At 32.6% G+C, this 11,819-nt stretch overlaps 1 pseudogene; it reads left to right on the top strand.

Moving 5' to 3' along the window:
• LOC127561649 (ras-related protein Rap-1b-like) overlaps positions 1-10,524 on the top strand; it is a 19,546-nt pseudogene extending 9,022 nt beyond the window's left edge.
• Positions 10,525-11,819: the final 1,295 nt, after the last annotated feature.

Here is an 11,819-nt window from a genome sequence, read left to right as displayed (position 1 = left end):
CTCTTCTTCTTCCTGTTCTTGTTCTAGATGAAAACTCCACTTTTGAAAAAAAAATTATTTTTGAAAATCACAAATAGGGGTGCAGATTTGAGCAGATTCTAAGTGGGACAAAGGGAACAAAAAATGAAACCAATATCAAGGGACATATACAGAGAAAAAACTTTTAGAATTTCCACATGGTATGGGAATTTTTAGGTCCAAAGGAAGATGAATATGTTAAGGGTTAATTATGTTTGCATAAAATAGAGAGATCAGTTGTCCATTGAGGGACTGGGTCATAGTCAAATAGTAGGTAGAAAAAAGGTAGAAGGTATGTGTATGCCTTGAGCAGTCACCTACATATATATGTGCCAAGTGGCACAGTGTATAGAATGGTCTGCAGTTAGGGAGACTCATCTTTCTGAATTCAAATCTAGGTTCAGACAATCACAAGTTCTGTGACTCTACATGAATCACTTGCTTCTGTTTTGCTTCTTAACATTAACCACAAATTTGAAATAAACTTTAAAAGCAAAAGATATGAATAAATATTTTAATAGTGACATCATGATTAATGAGTGGATCATAAAACAAATCATAGGAACAATTAGTAATCATATGAAAGAGAATTTTACTTAAAATTGATTTTTAAAAAAGGAACCATAATTTCTTAATTGCAGATAAAGCAATTTTCCAAAGTAAAATTAAAGTTCTTAAAATATCTTAATAAATTAGAAAAAAAAAGGATTAATGATATGAATTGCTTTTACTGTTTGTCCTTTGTTTTCAAAGAAAATCATGACATCAGGGACATGACTCCATGACATAAAAGTCAATTGGATTTAAGTGAGGAGGGCTGTATAAAGTCTTGCTTTCTCTTCTGGAGCCATCTGGATCCAGTAGCAAAATAAAGATTAAGATTACTGGATTTCTGGATGCAGTGGAGATTTTGGCCTTTTTAAGCCAAAGTTTTTAACAGGTCTCAGTTTGACTGAAGCAAAAGGATAGATAAGGGGGGAAAAAAGAAACTCAATATGTACTTTAAAAAACTAGAAAATCAACATATTAGCAAATTGCAAGAACATTAAAGAGGAATAAAATTAAATTAAAAAGTAAAATTAAATAATTAAAAAATTAAAAGCTGTTTCTTTGAAAAAAGCTAACAAAATTAATAAATATCTAGCCATAGTGATCAAAAATACAATTAAAAATAATAAAGGAACAAGGCAAAAGTCAGAATACGGAAATAAAAAGAATGATCAGAACTTACTATCACACAATTTATGTGCCAGCAATATTTAGCAGAATTAAAAAGAATAAAAAAATCATTTACAAAATTAAAGGGTCAAATTATTAAAATATCAAATGCAGATATGAGTCAATATTTTTAAAATTAAAATGAATTAGTATAGAGAAGTTACTAAAGGAGGAAAAATATACTTTCATATGGATTTATAGATGAATTCTATCAATGTTTAGAGATCAATTTAATACCTGTTATACAATTTTTTTTTGTAGTATTGGAAACAAAGCTATGAAACTATCCTTTTATGAGACAAATATAATCTTAATATATAAACCAGAGAAGGACAAAAATATACAGAACTTAAGAAAAAATATTAGTCATAAATAAAATTTTAAAATAAAATCCTAGCACAAGGATTAAAAAAAAATTCCCAAATAATTATTCATTATAACCAAGTTGGGTTTATATCAGAGAAGCAAGGGCAGTAGAAAAATAGGAAATAATTAACATAATTATTAAAAACAAATATTTCAAATCATACTTATATCAATAATTGCAGAAATTTTGGGGAAAAGAATATTCATTGATGCTAAATTTCCTCAAAACATAAATGTAAATGATTCATTTTAACATGATAAAAACATATGTAGACCTCAACTATAGCATTATTTGTAATGGGAAAATATTAGAATATTTCTCAATAAATATGACTAAATCAAAGGTTCTCTCCACATCTTTTCCCCCCATTTTTTATTTATCAATGTTTCAGAGATTCTAGTGATAGAAATGATAAGAAATAAATTTTAAAATCATCATTAAAGGGAAAAAATTATGCTTTTTTTTGTTGATATGATGATTTATTTAGAAAATTTCAGAAAATTAGCAGATAGACTGAGTCAAATATTTCAGAATAGAAAATAAATCCACATCTTAAATTAAATATTAACAAAAAGATTATAGAACATCACCCCCAGTCTAATACACCATGACCAAGTAGGATTTATACCACAAATGCAGTACTGGTTCAATATTAGGAAACTATTAGTATAATTGACTATATCAATAATCAAATTAACAAAAACCATATGATCATCTCAATAGATATAGAAAAAGCATTTGATAAAATCCAACATCCATTCCTATTAAAAACACTAGATAATATAGAAATAAATGGATTTTTCCTTAAAATAGTCAGCAGCATCTATTCAAAACCATCAGTAAGCATCTTATGTAATGGGGATAAACTGGATCCATTCCCAAAAAGATCAGGAGTGAAACAAGGTTGCCAACTATCACCATTACTATTCAACATTGTATTAGAAACATTAGCTTTGGCAATGAGATGAAAAAAGAGATCAAAGGAATTAGAGTAGGTAATGATGAAAGTAAATTATCATTCTTTGCAGGTGATATGATGGTATACTTAGCAAACCCCCAAAAAACTACTAAAAAGCTATTAGAAATAATCCACAACTTTAGCAAAGTTGCAGGATACAAAATAAATCCACTAAAATCCTCAGCATTTTTATACATTACTAACAAAATCCAACAGCAAGAAATACAAACAGAAATTCCATTTAAAGTAACTACTGATAGTATAAAATATTTGAGAATCTATCTGCCAAGAGAAAGTCAAGAACTATATGAGCAAAACTACAAAACACTTTCCACACAAATAAAGTCACATCTAACCAATTGGAAAAATATTAAGTGCTCTTGGATAGGCCAAGCAAATATAAAAAAGATGACAATACTACCTAAACTAATCTATTTATTTAGTGCTATACCCATTAGACTTCCCAAAAATTATTTTAACCACCTATGTGAAATATGGGCTAGCTCTCTGGAGGGTTTCAGGGTCAGATAGAGTCAGGATAAAATAAAGTCCTTGGTCTTTAGGGGGAAAATGAAAGAGACCGATGAACTGCCATGAGGCTTGCCAATGATGTATCCTGGATTCTCAAGTCCAAAGACACCAACTTCTCTCCTCCATATCCTGCTGGAAAGTGACTCTGGCCTCTGTCCCTCCACCCTCTAATCCTTGCCTATGATTTTCTTAACACCAAGCATTCAGCTAGCATCAACTGTGAGAATAGCCATTTATCCAAACACATGCTAATAGAGTCATTGTCTCAATTAGCCTTAAGGGCTCAGTTGTCTCATTCAAGTACACTTATTCAGAGTTTCAGCCCTCTACACACCTAGAAAAAATAACAACAAAATTCTGGAAGAACAAAAGGTCAAGAATTTCAAGGGAACTAATGGAAAAAAAAATCAAATGAAGGTGGCCTAGCTGTATCAGATCTAAAACTATATTATAAAGCAGCAGTCACCAAAACTATTTGGTATTGGCTAAGAAATAGACTAGTTGATCAGTGGAATAGGTGAGGTTCACAGAACAAAAGAGTCAATAACTATAGCAATATAGTGTTAGATAAACCCAAAGACACCAGCTTTTGTTTCAAATCATTATTGATCAGATAAATACAAATTAAGACAACTCTGAGATACCATTACACATCTCTCAGATTGGCTGATAGGAAAAGATAATGACAAATGTTAGAGGGGATGTGGGCAAACTGGAACACTGATATATTGTTGGTGTAATTGAGAATGGATCTAACCATTCTGGAGAGCAATTTGGAACTATGCTCAAAAAATTATCAAACTGTGCATACCCTTTGATCCAGCAGTATTACTACTGGGCTTATACCCCAAAGAGATCTTAAAAAAAGGGAAAGGGATCCATATGGGCAAAAATGTTTGTGGCAGCCCTTTTCATAGTGACTAGAAACTGGAAATTGAATGGATGCCCATCAATTGAAGAATGGTTGAATAAATTATGGTATATGAATGTTATGGAATATTATTGTTCAGTTAAGAAATGACCAGCAGGATGACTTCAGAGAGGCCTGGAGAGACTTACATAAACTGATGCTGAGTGAAATGAGCAAGTGTAGGAGATCATTATACACTTCAACAACAATACTATATGATGATCAAATCTGATGGAAGTGGCTCTCTTCAACAATTAGATGATCCAAAACAGTTTCAATTGTTAAGTAATGAAGAGCACCAGCTACACCCAGTGAAAGAACTATGGGAAATGAGTGTGGACCACAACATAGCATTTCCACTCTTTCTGTTATTGTTTGCTTGCATTTTAGTTTTCCTTCTCAGATTAGTTTTACATTCTTTTTAAATCTGATTTTTCTTGTGCAGCAAGATAACTGTATAAATATATAATATATCATATTTAGCATATACTTTAACATATTTAACATGTATTGGACTGGCTGCCATCCAGGGGAGGGGGTGGGCGGAAGGAGGGGAAAATTGGAACAGAAGGTTTTGTAAGGGTCAATAATGAAAAATTACCCATGCATATATTTTATAAATAAAAAGCTATAATAAAAAATAGCCAAAAAAAGAAAAGAAAAAACAAGAAATGCACAACAGTCACTCACAGGGTGTTTAGGAGGTCTAAAACTTCTGGTATGAGCATTTGCTGAACCTTTTTCAGTTCTGTTCACTCACCCACTTTTGGTGTCCACCTTCACTCAACTCTCACCTGTGGCTCTAAGAAGCTGTAGCATGTGCAGTGACTGTACCCCAATAAAACATTTCAAACAACTAGACTAAACTAGGATGAGGGTAAACTGATAGACCTTAAACCTGTCACTGAGTTAGAGGGATATGTACCCATGCATGTGAAGACTTTCCCAGGTAGAATGTATGAATTAGTATAATTTGTTTCAAGAGTCATAAGGGTGGCTTACACAAGAACTGTAAAGGGCTCAGAGCTTGATCAAAGACTGAAGATGCCAAAGTCATCCATTGCATCTGGACCATTGCCAGTTACTTCAATTTTTTGTCCTACTACTGGATTTCTATGATGCTGGAAAAGAGAATGAAGCTAATGATTTTATATAACATTGCCCTATTTAAATCCAACTTACCTACAAGTCAAAATATCATTCATGTTGTCATTGTTCTTCTTTCCAAAGAATGAATAGCCAACTCACTCTTAATATGTAAAATAACCTCATAATACAATCTTTTCAAAGAATAAAGAATGTCAAATAATTGAAAAGATATTAATTGCTCATGATTGACAATTAAAATGGCATACTATTTAAATTAATTTAAAGTTTTGCTATCATACCAATTAAACTACCAAGGAAAATATAGAGCTAGACAAAATAACATCAAAATTCCTCTGAAATAGAGGTCTAAATAATTGAAAGAAAGAATATAACTAGAAATAAATAATCTTTACTTATACTGCACAATATTTTGCTTCCATAAATGCGTTTCCTCAATGTCCCCTATTCATGCTAAACTTTTATGTAACTAATGTTTGTTGAGAGGGAGTTAATTTGACAATATTAAGCTATTACTTTCTCCTTAATAGTAATCAGGAAAAGTATCCTGGGCCTGTCCTCAGAAGTGCTATATCTTTAAATTTACAGCTATTAGGTGTATGACAAATGGATACAATTCTAGATTAACATCCCTCTTGGACAGAGGTAAGGGCAAAAAAGAAAGTGCCTTACCAGAGCTTTCTTCTTGCTCCTTCTCAAAGATAAATATTTTAATATATTTTGGAGACAAATGGACCAGATTGCAAATCAAAAATCTATCAAGGCCGTGTGTGAGCTAGCCACATTTTAAAAAATTTTAGACAGCAACCACAAAATTATCTGACATTTATAAAATGAATTACATGGACTGGATGATTGCTCTGTTGACTTCTAATTCAAAAATTCTGTGAGAATATCCTTTCTAGCAAGGTACCTTGATGAAAAATGTGTTTAAGAATATTCAGTGGTGTATAGAAGTTATAGAGATTAGGATTCATAAAAAATGTACAAAAAGTAAAGGATCTATTTCATTAGAAAGACATAAAACACCTCAGTTCAACAAAATAAAGGGAGAAAATAGACCTTTAATGAAATGAAGAATTTTTGAACATTATCAATTTTAATAAGCATAGAGATGAATAGGAACTATGATAAACGTGAGTTCAGAGAAATCTAGAAAATGAAATTTACTTGACAAACCACTCCACCAATAGTGTATTAATGTGTTATTTTCCCATAGCTCCACTAACATTTGTCATTTTCTTTTTACTATCATTTGCAACCTATCTTAATGGTAATGTTTTATGTTTCCCAAATTTGTTTATGATGTGGCCTTTTACATCTGGTTCATATATCTATTTGTAGTTTATTTGGTATAAGGGTGGGAGTGTCTGGATTATTCCTCCAATTTTGAAATCTCTTTCTTTTATTGGTTATCTTTTCCATTTTGAGGAAAGATCCAATAGTTATTTTTTATCCCCCTTTCAGGTTTGCTTCTGACACTCCAGACCTCACACAGTCCCCTCTTCCTCTTTCTCTCCCTTTTATACTATCTTTGCCAATTAGAATGTTAGCTTTTGGAAGGGAAATACTGTCTGTCTTTATGTCACACATCCCCAGTATTTAGCTGAGTGCCTAGCACATAGTAATGAATGTTTATTGATTGACAAACATAAAGGAAACTACTATACATGTTAAATGAGTATCACTTTTACCTGAATAAACATGGGGGAGTTGAACACAAATCACACACGCGCACACACACACATGGGCGCGCACACACACACACAAACTGTAGTGCAGAAATATATCTAACTCAAAAAAGAAAAAAAAAAAGCAAGGATAGGGAGGAAAAGGGAGTTAAGAAGGGAGACAACTTTGGGGAAGAACCAGCTTCAAATATAACACATTTCTTATTTCTTAAAAAGAACTAAAAGGGGAAAAATTAAAATACTAGACTAAAGGGGTACCTTAGATTTATTCTTGAGACAGTTGAAGAATTATTGATCAAATTTATTTATTTATTTATCATTTATTTGTTTGTTTTTAACACACATGGCTTTATGGGAGAGAGGAAAAAAACAACAGAAAACAGAAGTGAGCATAGCATGTGTCAATTTACATTCAGGACCCTTAACTTAGTTCTTTGTCTGTCTGCAGATGGCATTTTCTGTCCAAAGTCTATTGGGATTGCTTTGGATCACTGAATCATTGAGAAGAACTAAGTCTTCCATCGTTGATCATTGCACATTCTTGCTGTTATTAAGTATGATGTATTCCTGGTTCTGCTTGTTTTGTTTACCATCAATTCATGTAAATCTTTCCAGACCTTTCTAAAATCATCTTTTTCATCATTTTTATAGAATAATAATATTCCATTACCTTCACATACCACAACTTGTTCAGCTATTACCTAATTGATGGGCATCTACTCATTTTCCAATTCTTTGCTACCACAAACAGCTGCTACAAACATTTTTGCTTGTTGGTCCTTTTGTCTCCTTTAAGATTTCCTTAGGATACAGATCCAGTAATAGCACTACTGAATCAAAGGGTACGCATAATTTTATAGGCTTTTGGGCATAGTTCCAGATTGTTCTCCAGAATGATTGGATCTTTTCACAAGTTTACCAACAATACATTAGTGTCCCAGTTTTCCCACATCTCCTTCAACATTTATCATTATCTTTTCCTGTCATCTTAGCCAATCTGAGAGGTGTGGCACTTCAGAGTTGTTTTAATTTGCATTTCTCCATAATAATTAAGAGCATTTTAATATAATTTTAAAATATAATATTATTTAATGTTAAATCTTCTTGTGATAGTTTAATTGATTGTACATAATCAGCTAAGCACTATTTATCAGGTTGGCAACTTGTTATTCTGAATTGGTTGTTTGATGATCAAAATGACCAGGTTGAATACATTACCTTATGATCATATCATTCATACAAACAAAACCTAATAAAGGCAATGCTCACATAGTAGGATCAAATCTACCTAACAGCTGTTACCACAGAATATAGAAACCAAGTATCCTCCAGACAAATGATTTATTTAGCAAAGCATGCAGTTATAGAAATAAATTAGGTCCAAGGTTTTCAGTTGCACAGGAATCAGACTTTTGGTTTCTACATAGTTAGTATGCAGTTGATAGGACTGAAACAAACAAAAGGACAAAGTCACTGAGAACTGGTTTCTTACTGATGGAAGGGACTGGGAGAATTTGAGATGAAGGGAAGAAAGATAATATAGTGACATTCCTAAAATTAATTGACAATTGATAGGTGAAATAATATTATGACTTCTCCAAAATCAGGTGACTTTCATGAAATCGAGACTATAGTTCAACAAAACGGTGGATGAAGGGCAAATGGAGTTATGTTTGCTATTTTAATGTATCAGCTAAAAAAAAATGTCAAAGGGAAAGATCTAAAATTATTTTTATTGAAAAATTGAGGATTATAATCCATTAAGTAACTCCATTTAGTTTTAATTATATGTAATATTTATCATATCAATATTGAAAAGATAGAAATTAATATTCCCTCTAGTTCCTAATATATTGATTTCTCTTATACTAATTTTATGATGTAACATTTTATTCTGTACTGATTTTTATAATTGCATCTGCATAAGCCTAAAATCATTTTTCTATGTGCTTGCATTACACTTAAGAATTTGGATTTCCCTTTGAGTTAGCTTAAAAGAAAAGTTATCTCTTATACTGGCAGTCCCTGGGATACTTCCTGGCTGTTTGTTAAGCCTAATGAATTAATTTGTTACCATCCCCAAAGATGTGTAGTTCATCTTTGCCTGTCTTTGTTTAATTAGGGGAGTTTTTAATTTCTTTTAAGGAGACAGCAAGTCTGATAGTTTAGATCCCCTAGAAAAAAATTACAAAAAAATGGTCCCGTGAATCAATCAAACAACCTTAATGACAGAGAAGAAGGTTACTAGTCTCATTGCTAGCCTGCCCTTCTTGATGTAACCAATTATGTTTTCCTCATTTATCCAACTCTGTTATGTGTTTTCTCATACTTACCATAATTATATGAAGACTAGAAAGCCATACCTTGTGATTTTGGGTTAGTGAGAGACCATAGAATCAATGTATTGCTTTCTGCTAACATAACTAATAAATTGATCGTGGTAGGACCACTGTCTCTCAATCCATCTTAATTTTCACACATGATATGATTTTACTGCAGTGATTACTCCACTTTAATGGTGGCATTTGCAATCATTTAAATTTTCTCATCTTCCCTGATTCTTTTGCACATTTTTCCCCATAAATCCTCCATTAATTACCTGCTTAAATATCCTGGAAGTGCTCTAGATCTTTACTATATAGTTTGTACTGTCCATTTTGCATTCTTGGTCTTGTCCACAGTCAGACTTACTTATATTTTCCCCATAATACATATAATTGATAGTTTTTTCTTCTTTTTCTGCTTCAATTATGAGCAACATGCTATAATCTATGTAAAATTCTGTATCTATCCATATCCATCTGGATCACCTACAATTTTGATTTTTTGTGGATTGTTGCATTCAACAGTTCACTACCATATGGCATCAGAGTTGAAAGACAAAAATTTGTGCTAGAGATCATTTTTTTAAGTCCCTAAAGAATTTCCCTAATGAAATCCAGCCTACTTCTTTTTATTCATCTCAGAGCTCATGTTATTTTCTACTTGTAGTCTCTTTCTAAAATATATGCATTACTAATTAGGCATGAAATTAGCCAGAGCAGTGGTAGTAGAAAAGAGGAAAAGGGTGGTGTCAGCTTTAGCTTTCAGAAAGCATAGCCAGAAATCAGAGGAGGGAGATCCTACTTCTGGAGAAGGGGCCTTCTGGGAAACTAAGTGGTGGCACCCTGTATAGTGAAATGTTGATTACAACCTTTCCTCATGTATAAATAGTATAATACTACTTGGCTTATAAGGTGTTAGAAAATGTACCCTGACAATGCAGTTTGTTCAAAGAATATTTGTTGAAAAATATGATCTTATGAAAGAAAATTCACATAGAAAGCAAGTTGATATAGATGTTCAATAATGTGCAGTTGGAATCTTGGATACTGCTGGAATGGAACAATTTATAGAAATGAGAGATTTGTATATGAAAAATGGACAAAGCTTTGCACTAGTCTATTCCATCACAGCACAATCAATGTTTAATGATTTACAAGATCTTCCAGAAGAGATACTTTCAAGTTTAAGACAGTGATGATGTGCCAATGTTTCTTTTTTGGTAATAAGTATGATTAGAGAAAGAATTGAAAAGTTTCAGAAAAAAAGGAAGGACAGAACTTGGTAAGATAATGGAAGAATGGCATTCTTAGAATCTTCTGCTGTATTAAAGATAAACATTTATGAGATCTTTTATGGTCTAGTCAGGCAAATTAACAGAAAAACTCCATTGACTAGATAGATAAGTAGAGTATCATGCTATTTGCTTTAACATATAGATACATTATGGCTCTAGCCAGGTCTGAAGAAATGTTAACTAATTCAACAGTGCCAGAAGCATCCCAACTTCATCAAACCTACCCAACACTGTAACTGGACTTTCCTGTAGTAGTACCTTTTAAGAAGTGAATGAAAACTATTATACCAGTTTGTATATTCTATCTTTACTCTATATATATCTTCCTGCTTCAGGTGTGTTTCCTGTAAACAACATATTGTAGGAATCTGGCTTTTAGTCCATTCTGCTAACCGCTTCCTCTTTATGGGGGAGTTTACCCCATTCACATTTATGGTTAAAATTACCAATTCTGTATTACTTGCCATCTTGTTAATCCCTGTTTATGCTTTTCTCCCTTCTTTCCCCCTTACCCCCCTCCCCAGTATTAAATTGTGAGCACCACTTGCTTCTCACAGCCTTCCCTTTTTAGTATCCCTCCCCCTGCCTTAGAGTTCCTCTCCCTATCTTACTCCTTTTCCTCACAGTTTCTATATTCCCTTCCTCTTAGCTTATTCCTTCCCTTTTCACTTTTCCCTTTTTACTTTTCAATGAGGTGGGAGAAGTTTCACCATAAATTGAATATGTCTAAAATTTTTCTCTTAAAGCCAATTCTGATGGCAGTAAGATACCCACTATATTCATCCCCCTCCATTCTTTCTCTCAGATATAATAGGTTTCTTTTGCCTCTTCATGAGATGTAGTACCCCCACTTTACCCTTTTTCTGGTACAATGTCCTTTCTACCTCTAGTTTCTAGAACAAGATATAATGTATTCTTTATACATATTTATAGCAGAAATATAGTTCCCAAGATTTCTTTTTACTTTTTTAGGTTTCTCTTGAGTTCTATATTTGTAGATCAAACTTTTTTGTTAAGTTCTGGTTTTTTCATCAAACATAGATGAAATTTGCTTATTTCGTTGAATGTCCATCTTTTTCCCTGGAAAAAGATGCTCATTCTAGTGGGGTAAGTTATTTTTGGTTGCATCCCAAGTTCCTTAGCCTTTCGGAATATCATATTCCAGGCCCTTTGATCCTTTAATGTGGATGCTGCTAGATCCTGGGTGATTCTTATTGTGGCTCCTCTATATTTGAATTGGGTTTTTTCAGCCACTTGCAGTATTTTTTCCTTCGTCTGAGGGTTCTGGTATTTGGCCATTATATTTCTTGGTGTTTTGATTTTAGGATCCCTTTCAGTAGGTGATCGATAAATTCTTTCAATGTCTATTTTACCCTCTGTTTCTATGACTTCTGGGCAGT

Source organism: Antechinus flavipes, chromosome 4 (genome assembly GCF_016432865.1).
Source record: "Antechinus flavipes isolate AdamAnt ecotype Samford, QLD, Australia chromosome 4, AdamAnt_v2, whole genome shotgun sequence".
Lineage (NCBI taxonomy): Eukaryota > Metazoa > Chordata > Mammalia > Dasyuromorphia > Dasyuridae > Antechinus > Antechinus flavipes.
Note: the sequence above shows the minus strand (reverse complement) of the source record. Positions and strands in the feature narration are given on the sequence as shown.